General features: G+C 30.2%; 2 long non-coding RNA genes across 2 annotated transcripts in view; one reads left to right on the top strand and one right to left on the bottom strand.

The window, feature by feature from the left end:
* LOC139905904 (uncharacterized) overlaps positions 1 to 12,767 on the top strand; it is a 26,077-nt gene extending 13,310 nt beyond the window's left edge. The window contains exon 3 of the long non-coding RNA XR_011781024.1: positions 8,824 to 12,767. This is a non-coding gene — a long non-coding RNA (uncharacterized lncRNA). The remainder of the gene's footprint in view (positions 1 to 8,823) is intronic.
* Positions 10,215 to 17,861, bottom strand: LOC139905905 (uncharacterized). Its single transcript, XR_011781025.1, has 2 exons — positions 14,807 to 17,861; positions 10,215 to 14,618 (listed from the first exon to the last, which is right to left on the bottom strand). It is a non-coding gene; the product is annotated as an uncharacterized lncRNA (long non-coding RNA).

The raw sequence follows: 17,861 nt of genomic DNA, 5'->3' as shown, positions 1-17,861 counted from the left end.
CGATCATCCTCTCCCCAAAAGTGGGAGGGGAGACTTTGCCTGAGCTGAACATTGGATTTTTTGTTCTGACTACATGTCTCACTGAAGCTTAGACATTGTCTGAATGTTCAGTTGTTATTTAGCAGCTGTTCCACTGATTAACAGTGGCGTCATCGTTGAAATATTTTTAATAAGAAAAGAGCAAAATCTTGCTCGAATTTCTGTTAGGCTAGAGAAAACTTATAGTCTTCGTTGCTATTTCCAACCGTATCGGATTCTTCTGTTTAGGGACAAACCCACTTGTAATCCTCTTCCGTAATTTTGCACCGATGTTTGCATTATTTAAAAACTCAAAAATGAAATTTTAGATCTGTAACTCAATCTAGTTATGAGTTTTGAACTCCTTTGAAGGATGAATTTGATTAAAAATGGTATTTGAAGACCCTTGTGTTTTAGATTTTTGTTCGCAAGTCAGTCATCTGATGGATTTATGTAATACATCCTTCCGTGAGTCTATAGCAAAAGTATTACTTGTGACACTTTGTTTTAATATACAAAAAAGCCTTTTTATATATCATATCTGACATACTTTTAACATTATTCGAATATCAGCCTTCCAACAGTTCCATTTTCAAAACCAATATGTCAGAAGTATGTCAAATATGATATATGTAAACAATTTCTTTCATATACTAAAACAAAGAATTAAAAAATATGACTTGTAAAATAATTGCTTCAGGCCCAGAATTTGATAGCTATTGAGTTATGTAATAAAATAATTTAAACCATTTTTTTAATTCTTTAATAAAAAAAGTATGGTTGGCCTTCACTATATTTTTTTACCTAAAATATCACTTTAAAAAAAAGATTAGAGTGATAGGTCTATGGGCTTGGGAGAAATGAGAGGCTTAGCTAGTTTATATATATATCAAACTACATAATATAATTTCACATTTAATGAATTTTTAGCTATCATGCTGATAAAGTTAAGCAAATCCTGTTATTTGAAAGAAATTCTCTTGAAATATACGTCCCATAAATTGTTATTGTTAGGATTTATTTCTTACTCAAAACCAATTTGTTATATTGATCAAAAAAAAAAAAAAAAACTAAGACACCGTCTTAATAACTAATAAGTTTATGCAGAGTAATTGGAAGATTGAAAGTGCTTTAAAGCCAATGAAAGAGGTTTAATTGGTTCATTATACTCTAGAGGAGTATATATGCATCTATAATATTTCCAATCATTGAATTTTACTACGCAAAATTTTTTAGTAAATTAAATATAGTAGTTTAATTTAAACTACTTATAGGTTTTAGGGCATTTTTTTATTTAAACCATTGGTTTTGGTTGATGAATAAACTATAATGATACTATATATGAGATGTCATTTTATAAAAATTGCTTTAAAATCACAAGATTTGCTTAACTTCATAAGCATTACCCCACTAAATATCGTTAAATGTGAAGTTATATTATATAATTTTAAAAGTATGGGGAAATGCTTTTAGAAACAATGAGATATGATCCCAAATGCCATTAATGTTTTGGTTGTATATGATGAAGAAGTATATTTGGGGATATTCATTGAAAATTCGGAGAATCGTTACAGGATTAGCAGTACGGTGAAATCTGGAGTATATCATTGGAATTAGATATGTTTGAATAAATTAAATTCATTCCAGAAGGTGTGATTGCATTAAAAAAAGCGACACAGTTAATTGAATCTGGATGGAAATATCACATCACCGAGCTGAAAACTATATGGTCCATGACGGGGCGGCACAGTCATATACATATCAAAATTAAATTAATTAATCAAGTAATAAGTTATAAAAATCAAAAACGGGAAATTCTTCGTATTGTAAAATGGAAAATAATCCCTCCTTTTTTCCTTTTTTAATGGACTTATAAAAAAACTGTAAATTTAAACATAATTAACTTCAATATCAAAAAGTAGGCAAGAGTATTATATGAAGATAAACTATTTAAAAGAGCTATTTTTTTTCTTCTACAAGAAAAAGTCTGAAAAAGTCTACCCCCCTTTTTTTGGTATCAAATTGGCATACCTGACTTTTTTACATTCATTAAATTTTTCTAGGTTATTTTAACTGATACCTAAGATATGTAATGCTAACATAAAGCTTTTAAGAAGTTTACCCAATTTCTTAAGACAAGCTTTCAAATACAGAAATACATCTTTCAGACCCCCATCTTACCCTACATTTAACTACTTTGAAATATATAAAAACATGATTATGCCATGAAACATTGCTGATGCTTTTTTCAAAAGGCAATGATTAATGCCTATACTGTGTTTCCTCTAACAAACATTGTAAGATGTTTGTTTCATAAGTCTAAAAATATCTACTGTCAATTTGTAAACTTAGATTTCAAATTAAAATACTCCAACGATCTCAATTTTAGTATAAAAATTTAGCTGCGTTAGTGTGTATACCTATTTGGATGTTATCGATGAATTTTTTGAGCTCGCTGGTTATGATGATTTACCCCAAGAGTTTATTTCCTATAATGTAGCTCATTAAATCGGCTATAGAATAGTGAATCGCAAAATAAAATTAATCAACATTGCGGAAGGATTCTACAATGGTCTTCAGAGTTCCATTAACCAGTGAATACTAGACTAAATATGTATTCGAGTATTCCTTGCACTATTAATATGCACTCAATTCTTTGGAAACTAATATAGATTATTTGATTTCTTTTTTGTGCAAATAACTTTTTTGATTTTGAATAAATTTAGAAAACGCTGTTATGCGTATAATTGTTTTTCGAGACGTGAGTCACTTTTTCATTTATAACTCAACTCCATATATTGTCTCTTTGAGCTCCAAAAAACATTTTTTGTGTTTTGAGTATATAATAAGACCATCCATAGACCTCATAGGCAGAACGATGTGGGGGCCCACAAAGGACATACACAAACTCTATTATATATGTATACAGATGTATGTAGATATTTATATTTAAACCAAATCAACAACACTTCAAATAAAGTCTTACGGTCTTTTTTTTTTTTTTGTTCTTCACATGGATATATGTGAGAACCTTCAAATCAACAATATTTTGTTTGTGATATTTTCAAGAGGAGTATTAGAAACTCAAATATAAGCCGATATAGGAATATGATTATTTGGCGAATTCAATTTAAATATGAGATAAAGTAGAAGGTCGATTCTTTATTTACATAAGAGGCTTCAGGACAGTCTCTGAGGTCAATGCATGATCATCTTTCAAGGTGTTAGGGCACCATTTCACAAATTTGTTTGCAAGTGTAAACCATAATGCCCACGGTAAACATCCTAGATCCATCTGAAAGACTGGATTTTGACACTTTAGTCCTCGAGTGCTACTAACAATGAGATAAATATATATGAATAATCTTATATTTGTTCTGTAATATCGAAGTTGGTATAATGTAGTTTGTATAAACACTAATGTAATTCGTCACTGGAGCTTGTTGGATTAGCTCAGTCTGACCGGTTTGGAATCAAAAAGGGGAATACTAAAGTACATGCAAAAAACTAAGTATCAAAGGTGTTAGGAAAAAAAGAACGCTCAATACTCGCATTACTTTTGGTGGAATCGGGGTGAATGTTAGAGAAGATCATAAACAAAAAAAAAAAGGATACTTATGTTTGCAATTATATCGATAGATTTCAGGAAGGCATTCGACAGCATATCTCTCGAACATCTAATACTTTTGTCGACCAAATATGGCGTTGATTATAAATAGTTATGTCCAAATTATGTAAATATGATTATTTTGCATTTTGTCCCATTTTCGACCTTCATTTGCATTTTTCGATAGAAAATGTGTATTAGTTCCATAGTAACACCCCTGATTACACACTTCTTAAATTTTCCTTCGAAAACAATAGAGCTCCATCTTTTAAGTTCCCCACCCCCGTTTATCATATCCATCTTGACCCCAAAGCTATTGAAGTTTTTACAATCCATTTTTTCTCTATGAATAGTAAGTGCATCATCCTCTACTAGAAAATAATATATTTAAATTGATTATTATTTGCATATTTAACTCCAATTTTATGCATTTTTTGGACATATCTAGTGATAAGCTCATAAGAATGATAGCGGCGACTTTTTCTAATCTTCAAACAGAGTATGCTGATCTGAGAAACGGTTTTGATATAGACAGAGGATTTCAGCAAGCGATCCAATTACTCCCATTTTGTTTATTCTAGCACTTGAACCATTGATCCGGGAAATAAACTCATCCAATTATATAAAGGGAATTAACGTGAGGGATTTTGAGGATAGAGTTGAAGTATTCGGAGGCTCAATTTTTGTTTGTAAATGATTTAAACTGGTTGGGAAGACTTCTCTAAGGACGAACTATTGTTAACAGTATTTCAATACAACAAATTAAGAGTCAAGGCCCTGTCAAATTATTGGGAGCCATTGGGCAAATTAATAAATATTGGAAAATAGTATCCATAATAATTAGGGATATATCTTCGAAGATAATTAAAACAATGAGCTGGAACCTATCATTAAAAATCCTCTATTGACTTTGTGTCAATGAAGAATAAATTAGATTATGTGGGTGATATTTTCCATGAAACCTTCATTTGACCTACTTTGTGGAATCAGAGATAATGAGAGTTCTTAAAAACATAAAAATACGTGGAAGGGAGATTGGACAGGGAGAAAGTTTTTTTCAATTTCTTAAGGGGAATAGAAAATCGACAGTCAGAGATTACAAGTTCTTGAATCTACAAAAACACAATATATAAGATTAATAAACAACAAACTGGAATCTATGGGCGAAAAGACTTATGTTAATAGAATATTGCATACTATAAATTGAAAAATACGGTACTATTCCATGTATTGGTTCATTTACAGAGCCATAACAAATACTTTACCTATTGGAAACATTTATAGAAAAACTCTGGAAAAGAGGCAATGGTTTTCATGTAAAATTGAAAAAGATACCCTTACATTTTTTTTTCAAAATGTAAGGGTACTGACGTGATAAGGAGTCAATCAAAATAAGGAGTTAATTTTAAAAAATTAATAAGGTAATGTAAGAAAAATTTTGTTTATTGTATAATTAAGAAAAATATAGAAGAATAATGTACCTATGTACACTCCGAAAATTTGAAACAACACATATAAACTGTTCTAAGTGAAGGTGCAGAGTCCTCATAATGTTTATTAAGTTTCTTTTTAGTCCCTTGAGGCGTTAGCCTTTCATAAAGTAATTCTTAATCAACACACGAAATTCTTTTTCGTCCATTTTTTAAAAATCCCGCCACTTCCTCCATTCAAATGAGTGCCAGACAAAAAGAAATCTACCGATCTTACTGAAAGTTGGTGTGTCTTCTTACATGAGATGCTAATAACTAATCATAACTTCAATACACGCAAGTAGTGCCATCTCTCGGACTTTTAAAGCGATCCTCGTATGAAATTTGAATAGTTTTTTTTAATTAATTTATGGTTCAATGCTATTAATATCTATTTATGTATCAATATCTTGTATGAATATTTTTTTAAGATAAATACTTGTAATCTATGAAGGATATAATACATAGTAAATATATTTTTCACATTTTACATCTAAGTGGAACCATTTTTTCTATATATTATGTACCTATTATAAACAGGAACTATTTAACCATCTCAAGCTGTAACAAGAAATTTAAAAGAATAATAAAGTAATTAGTTTAAATTTGTGTTCCACAGATGTATGCAAGGAACAAGTATGCAAGCAACTTCCTTATTCGCACTGTGTATGTTTTTAACCCTTAAAATACTAAGTCCATTTGGCCCATTTTTTAAGTTTGATTACTTACTTCACTTATTAGATATTGGTCCTAGCCAACCATATTTTATTATAGTTTATTTCTTTAGTCTATTATTATATTCTACATCCAAAAATGGTATATAATACCAATGGGTCTAGTATCAGGAGTTTCCGCAGAGGGTGGGCTGGAGGTGTTGTAGCTCCCTTCCCCTCCAAATAAAGGAATTTTTGCCTTTTACTATACAATAAAAAATTTTGACATTAACTAGGGATTTTTGAATTTTTTTTCGAAAAAATGTAATATTTGAAATTTTTTCAAAAAAAATTAACTTTTTGTGAATTGAATTTTTTTTCAATTTAATATTTTGTACTTTATTTTTTGATATTTTTTGCAAAAAAATTAACTTTTTTTTAATAGTTGAGGATTTGTGATTTTTTTTTCCAAAAAATTTAATACTTTGAACTTAAATTTTTGAATTTTTGTAAAAAATGTAGTATTTCGAACTTTAATTTTACAAATTTTGTTCCAAAAAATTTAATTTTACAAATTATGGTTCAAAATATTGTAATTTTTAGGGGGGAGTTTTTCAAAAAAGTTCCAAAAACCTTAAAATATAATGCTCCTGAATATATTACATATTTTTGGGTTAGACAGTAGCTACCCAACCTCGTTCATAGAACCTTACAAATAATTAATAAATAATTATTCCATTAAATAACAGTTGTAAAAGAGAAAAATTAGTTTTTGATAAAAAGTGATTAACAATGAACGCCAAAATAGGGATTTATCCCATCGCCCATTAAAAACCATCATTTTTAATTTAAGTAACTAATCATGGATCAGCGGAAAGACGAAATATTTGTCGGAATATTTCATTTTTGGGGGGTTAAACTTGAAAGAGTGCTCCATTGTGATTGAATTTGGTCAAAAAAAGAACTTTTTTTTTATATAGAATTTACTTCTCTTCCTTTCAAGTCTAACTTTTAATCAGATACATTATTTATTAGTGAGTATGGAAGACAAATCTCATCGAAGGAAGACAATTTTTGAAGGAGTATCCATAATATTGTTACTATTTTGTCAGTTTCTTCATAATTCATACTATTTTTTCTTATATTCGAGACAAATGTCTGTTGGGGAAAATTTTTTATTTATGGATTACTTTACATTAAGTAATTCATGTTTCACCTAAACGATTAGATTAAATTATTTATTGAATCAAAACAGTTTTGTTTGACTTTAAAAGTGAATAGTTTATCGAGATTTTAAGTAATACATGGTGCAATACCACAAAACTTAATGTTTATACACTTATTTACAACACTGAATACCTATAATTGTAAGTAGAGTAGTAGAAGTTCCCATATTTACAAAGAATATAGAGTTTATCAATTATATACAATTTCCAAGTAAAAAAAAGAAGATAGGTTTAGTGAATATGAAGAAGAAATGTTCCATATTTTCAACTATAATTATAATATTAATTATTTAAATAATAAATAGGTTAAAACAACAATTAATTATTCTCTGCACGTAAAGGCTTAAAATTTTATGTTTACTTATATAGTAGCCATATTTTAAAGAATATTTCGGTTGCATAATTGTCTGTGCTAACTTAAAGGATATCACTCTTTCGCACGAAAGGTGTAGTTGTAAAAAGAAAAGAAAATTAAAAGTGTAAATATTTACATCCACATCCTTTTAATGAAATCATAGTATTAAAATATTCTTATTATAGTGGATTTAATATGTTGCATAAATTACTTATTTTTTTAGTAAGATAATTCTGGTTTTTCTATTTGCTTCCAGCTCACAGAAAAATAGAATCTTAATCTATAAGAGAAATTTCTGTAGATATTTTAACGTTCTGACCTTTAGGAATGACGGTTTAAATATCAAGCAGTCTGATCACTAACACTCAAAGTACTTGATCGTCTTCCAACAATTATTATGCAAAAATCATATTTATTGAAGATAATAATTTATTGGACTACTTAATCTTCTGGATATTGATTGGTTTAATTAGAATTAACTCATTTGAACTGTTAACAGTTCTCAAAGACTAATAAATACTAATTCTATAGTTGCTAAGAATTGGCTAAGTATCAACTATTTTAGGGCCCTTTTTCTGTTTCTTTCGGAGGGGAAGTTGTGGGATAGAATAAAGGTAAATACGTAAGGAAGAATGAGGAACCTTGTTACGGAGGAGACATGTTACACTGGCAATAGCTTTAAAATGTAATGTTATCAAACAACCTTCTTATACCATTGAATGTCATCCTTTGTTTATCGAATCAACATAAAATTCGGGTTGCCTAATGCTTACAGTTATAGATAATTTCGACATTAAAGTGCTTGTTGATATATATTTCTATTATAAACATGAGATTTTAATTAAATTTTATTAAATGTCATAGTCTAGCCTGTTGTTCAATTAATTAATACGTTTGTAATATATAATTAGTTTCAATATTCAGTCAACATCATTTATTCTGATTCCAACACACGGGAGGAGACTTGTTACACCTCATTTTTATATATGTACCCGTACTATATATAAATAAATATATTACATTTAATTAAGTTTGGTTTTTTTTTGTGTGTAATTTCATGGTATACTTTAACTAAAAATCACAGTAAATAGTAAAATAAAATATTTCTTGAATTTTATTTTTAACTATGCTCTGTTTCTGTAAATATTTTATTTGTTTATCTTATATATGTGATTATAAGTATTTACTTTATGCTGACCAACTGTAATAAAAAAGTAAAATAAATGCTTGAATATAAGAATTGGCAGTTTTACGTATTTCATCCTGTTATAACATCTATAAGCCATGTCTCTTCCTACTTTGTATCATGTCTCCTCCTGTTGTACCAAGTATCCTACTTTTGATATGCTATCTACCTATGTCATGTTGCCTGGCCGTTGAATTATCTTTTTAATTGTTAAACTTATCACAGTTTAAAAAGAAAAAAAATTAACATGTATCCTCACTCTCCCCAATATTATTGAATCTCTCTTCTATTTATTTTCTACCTATTTAGCTTATCCCAAGGTGGAAACTTAGAAAATCCTCCAATATTGTGATACAATTATGTCATTTCCTTATTTAATAAATTATGGTACGTAGTTACATAAAAATATAAATCTACAATAATATATCATTGTTTTAGTTATAGGTAAACATTTATAATTTGAATATGTAGTATAAATTTCAATATAATTTTAATATTTTTCTGATGTTTGACTTCCACCAAGCTTTTTAATAGTCACACCAAAGAATATAACTGTGATCAATAGTAGCTATATATCGCCTTCCTTGACTGTAACTGTTAGGGTACGGCTGTTATACTCTATGACGGCAAGTTTTGCCTGTCTTGCCTAGTAGTCGGTTCGGTAAATCAAATTAAAAATTCTGGCAAGCCCGATTACATGATAGCATAACCTTGTACAGGGTGTCCACGATAAATTGGAACTACTTTAAACTTCATCCAGATCCATAATGTGGATATTCAGGGTTCTGTCATACTAATATAAAAGGTTGCGTGAACAATACACTATAACTTCCACCACAATTGTTTGACAACAAACAATTGTCATCATGGAACAAGCAAGAAGAGACACCATCCTCGAATTGGCTCGCACGAACACAATCCCTTTGCTATCTACAAGCTTCTTAACTACCCCAAGACCACGGTGTACCGGGTCTTCAATGCCTGGGAGGTTAAGGGGAAGGTCTGCCACAAACCCCACAACATGAGAAGTGACCGAATCCGCGCTCCCCGCTTCCTTGAAGGCCTCCGGAAGTCCATCAAGGCTTCGCCGGGGACTTCCTTGTCCAGGTTAGCCAAGAACCGTGGAGTGAGCAAGCAGCTGGTCTCCAAGGCTGTGAATGAGGACTTCGGGTACAGGTCATACCGAATGGCCAAACAACACATCCTCACGGCATCCATGAAGGCCACCAGGTTCACCAAAGTGTAAGCGTCTCCTCAATGACCTGAAGAGCCATGGAGGAAGAATCATCTTCTTCTCCGACGAGAAGAACTGGACTGTCGACAGAAGCTACAACGTCCAGAATGACAGGTGGCTTGCCAAGGAGAGAGAAGAGGTCCCTGCAGTCTTCACCACATAGTTCGCGGGATCCATGACGAGGGAGTGGAATGCTGTCGATTCCGCGGAAGTCATCAGGGCATGCAAATCCTTTAGGGGCAGGATGGAGAAGATGGTGGCTGCTGAGGGAGGACATGTTGAATAAATGTATTGTTTAATATCATGTCTAACTTTTTCATATTAACAAATACACTCCAAATTTCATTTTTATCAAGCAGGTTGAATTTTAAGATAGTTCCAAGTTATCGTGGACGTATTTCTATTGAACTTGGATAATAAATAAATGGATCTAGTATTAAAAGAATAATTGTTTTTTTTTTTAAAAAAAAATCCCAATTTAAGATTTATATATGGATGAAAAGTTGAATTTGATTTCGTTATAAGGATAGAATCCAATTTAATTAGATAATGTCCCTCCATTCATATTAAGCTATCATAATGTAACAAATATTTTTATATTATCTTTTCTGAATATAGAAGTGTATAAAATATTTACAACAGGAACCTGATAAGGTTTCTTTGATTTAATATTTCTAATCTTGACTTAATTTCATATTTCATAGTTTTAGTATATGGGTTTACATTAATTATTAATAGATTAATATGTTTGAATAAATTATTGATAATGAATGACGTCCAACAAAAAACAAAAATATTTAAAATGGTAGACCTTTAATGCAACAAAAATTATATTCATTCCTAGTTCCTTTTTTCTTTTTATTCTGCATACTAAAGTTGAAAATAATATGACTTGCCTCTATGTAAAAATAACAGAAACCGAAAATTAACATGGTCATCTGTACCTACCCTTGTTCGTTGCTAAAACCTCATCTAGAGTCACATTAGTCATTTTTTTATTTTACATAATGCAATTCCCGTTTCTTTTTTAATATGAGATTAAGTTCACACGCTCGTTGTTAAAATATATAAATTAAGGTGTCCCGTAATGACAAAAATTTGGAATTTGGTATCGCCGGATACTTTTTAATCTGCAGTTTATTCCTCTAAACAAAAAAAGAACCATCAAATCCAAAAAAATGGTCCTTTATGGACGCGTCTTGATTTGAAAATCTGTAAAATTTCAACAACAAAAAATGAAATTTTGATGGTTTTTTTTTTTAAATTATTGATTTGAATCAAGTTACATGTTTTTTTATTTTATTAAGTCTTATGGGCAAAACATATATTTTGCAATAATAATTTACATTATATCTCTAACTTACTTCATGGTATGTGTTTTTTTAGTTCCAAAAATGTTGCCAATAAATAAATATTCTCTTTGGGTACCGCGTATTGCACGCATTTATTTTCATGTTTCTCCTCATTTTTATTACGAAAATCTCATTTTTTGATTACATGTACGTAATATATTATTATCAAATATACTTTTGTTGATCATTAATGCGAAATGAGACACTTTATTTTACCAACTTATAATTTTGGACTACAAAGATTGTATATTAAACTCTTAAAAATAGGACCTTTTATTTATCGTTCCTTAATTTCTGGGGTTGATTTGTTTTTATTCAAGCATATTTTTATTTTTATATAATATGAGTTTGATATTTTTCATTTATTATTAATCTTTAATTCAATTTTTTATAAAATAATCAATTGACTTTTATGAATGTTTACCGTGATTAAATACTCAGTGGCGTTGTTCCAATCCTGGATATTAATGATTGAAGTAAACACCCAATTGAGCTTTGGTGAACAGTATATCCCTACACTGATATCTACCAAATCACTTCCATCATTTCTACTTAGTGTATTGATTATATGGTGTGTGTGAGAATAACTTTTTAGGCAGAAACATTTAAAATAAATGGAATATTACTTTAATCGAGAATCATTTTGACTCATAACTAGTAAGGATAACTCGATTCTTAACATTCAGTGGTGGAATATAATAGGTCGTATTCATTATGACTATTTAGTCTAGAAAAATAAGTATTTGATCTCATGTCGATTTTGTAAGTTTGCCCACTTATAAGGATTTTGGATGAGATCGAGGTCTGGAGACTGGGAAGGCCACTACATTACCTTATTGTGATTTATCTTTTTTAATCAATCTTTTGTTCCCATGTTTGTAAGTTTTGGTTTATTGCAGTGCTAGAAGATCCATTTTCAGTTCCCTGTCCTGATGTAATCTTAGGTTATCACGCAAGATTTCCCCGAGGATGGGCATCCTCCCTTCGATGTAGTGAAGTTTTCATCTCTACTTTGCTGAGAAATACTCCCAAACCTCAATGTTTCCACCCCGATGCTTAATGATCATCTAAACACTTTTGTTTTGTTCATATAATCAAATGTCCCTCACTGTTAAAATACACCTACCATTAAAATAATCAACCTTTATTTTCTTTGTCAGTGGGCAAACTTACAAAATCAGCAAGCATCAAATACATATTTTCTCTTCCGTTGATCGTTTTTCAAGAATTGTCATAATTTATAATTGCTTATTAAATATAATAATTAACAGCGGCTGATTAACGTTTATGACATAGTATTTAACTTTCAAATGCCATTAGATTATGTTTGAGCTACGTTCAGATAATGAATATCTATCCACGACGATGTCAAGGAATGTGGTATTGTATAATTTTTAAATATTATACTAAATTAATCTTATAAAAACTGTTTCAATTCTAGAGCCCAAGAGATTTATTAAATATGGGTGTGATTCAATCATCAACTTCGGAATATTTTTATTATCAACAAAGCAGCTCACCATTTCTTGAAATCAATTGGAGAACATAACTATTAATCGATGTTATGTTATGTGAATATTTACAATAGTTACATGATTAATGAAATTGTATGATGTATATTCAACTTATAGAAAAATCATAGGAAAAAATAGATTATTACAACTTTACTTGGCATATTTATTTATTTATAGATAGGAATTCAATCGAAATTTATTCATTTAATGATCGAAGCATATTTATTCATTTAGCAGACTAATTTTTTTCTGATAAATTATTTATTTTTCATTTTCATTTGATAAGAAAAAAAATTACTAACAAATTATACATATTGTACAAGATATTGTATCTAAAAAGTTATTAAATTTGTGGTTATTTTGCATTTTGCTGTCATTATCCAAGACAAATGTTTTTCTTTTTTAATTAAAGTATTTACAGTAACAGTAAATAGATGTCTTGGATTCTGAAATGTAAATAATGTGTTTCTTATAGTATCTATGTACTTGAAAAAAATTATGTAATATTTGATAAAGATGAATTGTAATCAACTACATGACATCTGTTGGTCTTTTGAGCCCACCTCTATCCATGGTATCCAAAAATGAATTTAAGATATAATGTGCCCCAGTTTCATCTACACAAATAAGTTCATTTTCTGATGAACAGACGAATTCAACACAAAAATTTTGTTGTAAAAGTTTCATTATGCTAAAGGCTATAAATACGCTGACGTAATAAATAACATTTTATATTCTGGTAATTTCATCTAAGTTTGTGATATCTATATGAGAAATCATTCACAAAAAGATTTATGAACCATCTTTATCGTTTTTTAAAGAAGAGTTGAATGGGAAAATTTCTTTGAATTAACTTAAGGACCTAATGGTTATTTTCAATAAGAACTTAATTTTTTTTTTTCTCTCACAAAAAAAAAAATTCTGTAACTCAAGAAGTAATTACCGCCGCCAGGTTTACGATACCATCCGAATCTCCTTTCACTGGTGTCAAAATTTATTATTCTGAGTCATATAAACCTAAAGTGTTTTATACGTAGGAGATAAGTCCTATGCCGATCCTTTAACTGCGTGAATTATAGTTTGAAAGATTTCATTGGATAAACTGTTGCGCTTCCCAGATATTATTTTCCATTTCAATAACTATTCTCTAAATAAAATTAGATCCTACGTTTGTGTTCTTTGATCGTTAGAAATTGGGTTTCTACTTAATTTTATATGAAAATGGTTCGATGTAACTTTGCAACTCTCCGTAATTTTTATCATAATGATTTAAAGCCTCTATTGTAGATTGAAAATTTTTTTAGTGATAAGTTAACTTTTGTTTTTTCTATAGGATGTGGATGAATTACTTGATTAGTGAATTTATGCACGTATTTAATGCCCTGCTTATTTATTTTTTAAATATATTTAAAGATGGGTTTAATGCCGTCTAATTTTGCAGTATAATCTATTTTCAAAAGAAGGTATGACGACATTTCGACTGTATAAGAAATTATTATAGAAATTTTTGAAAATATGCAATGAGTCAGCTATCAATATTTTCCCCATCTTTTTAAAAAGGATTTTTAATATAAGGTGCCTTAATTGATAATTTATCGAAGTATAATTATATGAATATATATGTAATATTATCTACTTTTATTCAATCCGATATAATTGAAATAAATTAAATGAACTGGAATAATATTTTTTCCATGACAACTTGTAAAATATCAAAAAGAGTGAATACTCTTCTCTAGAGCGCTTCCTGATAATTGCTTTATTATTTCTTAGATCAAGGATCTATACCAGGGGTCGGCAACCTATGGCACTACTGGCACGTGGAGGCATATTCATTGGCACATGCAAATTATAGCATGTTCCCGTAGTTTGTGTATGTTTTTACCATTATTGTTGATAGTGGCACAAGAACTGTTGAAGTTGGTACTCCATGTCTCAAAGGTTCCCTATTCCTGATCTATGCAGTTCTAAAATGTACTCAAAATGAGTTTGTAGAAAACATACCTACAAATGGATATAAAAATATACCTACAGACAAACAGACAAGCTTTGCTTTATTAATATAGATGTTCAAAGATAAAATAGTAATGATACCAGCTCTAGGAAATAAAATAAAAACACCCCTCAGGTTACAACTACAAAAATTCCCTCAATCTTCCATTGTCATATTTTTTCCCCCGTATACTCCATACCATGGAGTACCAAAACTAATGTTGAGTCGATCTTTATGCAGGACTGAAGACTACAGTCCCGTCCTGTTAAGTCTTGTTCCAGTTCATTTCCCTCCTGCATATCAGTCCAATAATTTATAAGGTATATTCCTTGATGACGTCACTCAACTTTATTTCTTTTTTTTTTAATCAGTTGTAGTACTGAGAGACATTCAGAACTGGCTTTTAAACGTATGACTATCATTGTAAATTTATCAACATTTGCTAACGTTTGGATTTTTAAACACAAATCAAACATTTGAAAACAATGAAATTGATCCTACTTTTCAATAACATAATTCTTTTAATTAATAGAATTAGTAGAAGTCTTAGAACTGATAGTCTTAAAGATTGGTCCCATGTAGTGATAGGACTGGTCCTAAGACTATGTTGTACGGAAGAAATAAAGACGGGCACAACAACAATTAAAACTAATGGAAAGGAGAGAAAACAGAAAACTCTTACTTTTACCTAGAAAGACCTATTTGTCCCATTACCTGCAACTATAAAAAAGAGAAATATGCACTAGATATGAACTAATTGATGAATTTATCAGCATCGTGAAAATATATCACTATCTTAAATTAAAGTTTTACCTTTTAACTGATCCTAAACTATCTCTTACCTTAATAATTTATTTTTATACTCAAACAAATTGCAACAATTATTTATTTTCAGATTATTATCTACTTCCGATTAAAGTTGGACTAAACTTTATTTAATTACACTTAATTTTACTCTTACAGGAAGCACACTACAACTTTAGACTTCATCGCAATAATAGTAAAAAGGAAGTCGATACCCTGCTGATTTCAACCAATGAAAGTGACCGAAGGCGCTTTTAGAAATAGCTATATTTGTCCAACATACCACCCGGGATGAGAGACTCAGATTAAATTCTCATTAGCAGGCAAGATAAGAGATAGCTTATTTGAAGGTCTATGATAAAACATACCATTCCAAAGACAAACATTGACGCTTCATACAATTTTTTCATGACCAGAAAAAACACTTATAACCATTCCAATAGGCCAATCGTTTTGTTTTCGAATCTAAGCAACAATCGTAACTATGCTTCCCTCTCAAAAACTTCAACTTTTTTTTTCATTCAGATTGGCCCTCAGGATTGAACACATATTTCACATCCATCTACTTCTAAAATTTTGTAATGTGGAGTTTATTTTTTCCCAAAGAGACATCGGTTGGTAAATTAGCTCTAATCAATCCATCAGGCAAATCTGAAACGTTAAATCCTGTTAGAAGCATTGAGAGGGTATGAAAACTTTGTCATTCACGTTAGATGGTAAAGGCATAAGAGGTCTACTATTCATGACTGCTTTAACCTCAATCAATGAAGTTTCTAATTGTTCTGTTGTTAGACGTGCTAGTCAAAATTGTATGAAGCGTCAATGTTCGTCATTAGGTGCTCTAGGTGGGATGAACTTCTAAATAATCCTTAATTTAGACGGATGAATTTATTATTTCGTCCTTGTTTAATCTCATAAATTTCTTGTTACCCCTTGATGCACTAATAAAACTTTTGCCATGGTAACTCAACATGGCTTCTTGTATGTCTCTATAGCACGTAAATCTTCTGAGAGCTATAAGAAACTCGGACATAGATAATGAGTTTACAGGTTCTAGATGAACAGCTCTCTTACCCATGGCTGTTAACATGCCTTCTTTGGATATTTGATACGTGTTTATTTGGATATACTGGTAACGGTCCAGCAAAACCCACTGAATTTTGGATAAAAGGTCTTGATAATTTCCTTTATCGCCTTAGGTAGGTCTTCCATCATTTGAAAATGAGCTCTAGGAACAGATTTTAAACATACAACACATTGTCTACAAGTTGATAATACCAATCTTTTACAACCATTAATTCAATAATACTGACGTAGCGACGCAGGTGTAATACTAGTCCGTTGTGTAACAACCTCAAATGTTCATATTCAACTATTAATTTAGAACTTTTAGATTCACGTGACATCAAAATTGGATACTTTACATCTTCTGATAACTCTTTGATATTACTCAAACGACCTCCTACACGAATAATATTATAGATATTGTCCATAAAAGGATTCAATTTAACAAATCGTTCTTTTTTCGTGAGATGTTTATCACTTTCCAATTTGAAGTACAATGTTTCAAATACTTCATTTGATTATGCCTTATTATGATAATCTGGCTTGCTTTGAGCTCTTTTGAACAAATAAAACCAGTTGAAAATTCCATTCTATTTTAAAAACTCCTTAAATCTAAAAAAACCATGTAACTGCTGGAACTAAACGTATTCAATAATTTTATTATGTAACATTAAATGTGGTCTTCTTTCCTTCTACCTTAACATTAATTATTTTGTCTTCAATAATTGAGAATTTATTCGGCCAATAACATTCGGACAATCACGACCAATCAGACCCTTGTCTCCATAATTTTTTATTCTCTACTCGTCATTTCAGCTTGGTTTTGAATACCAGGAACATGCATTCATTGCTTTGCAGAAATTATTTCATTTGTCCTTTGCATACGATTAGCTACATATAGTTTCCATCTTGATTGATCAGACTGTAACCAATAGCATACAATACTCAAATCTATCCAGGCACACAATTTTACAGGAAAAGGTATAAGAGGTTCTAAATGCTCAACAATTTTAGGTGCTAATAATGCAGCCTCTAACTCCATCCTTGATTTACTAACTTGTTTAAAAAGTGTCAATGTAGTCCTACTAACTGAGAAATGAATCCGTACATTATCCCGATTTAGAACACTAAGACATCTTACGACCCCATTTGGTTTATTCGAAACGTCACAAAATATACAAAAACTGACTACACTATCGTCATCGAATTTTTGTCCAACATCACGTGGCATACTTAATTTTTTTTTAAAGATATATATCGGATAGTCCCTTCCGTCTCACCAAAAGAAACGTAATAAATTTTATCTTCATCAGGCAGAGCAACTTGGCTATACAGAGGTGGGCTGAAGTATTTACAGTACACTTTAAAGTTCCATTATTATATAA

This window comes from Lepeophtheirus salmonis, chromosome 7 (assembly GCF_016086655.4).
Source record: "Lepeophtheirus salmonis chromosome 7, UVic_Lsal_1.4, whole genome shotgun sequence".
Classification (NCBI taxonomy): domain Eukaryota; kingdom Metazoa; phylum Arthropoda; class Copepoda; order Siphonostomatoida; family Caligidae; genus Lepeophtheirus; species Lepeophtheirus salmonis.
Note: the sequence above shows the minus strand (reverse complement) of the source record. Positions and strands in the feature narration are given on the sequence as shown.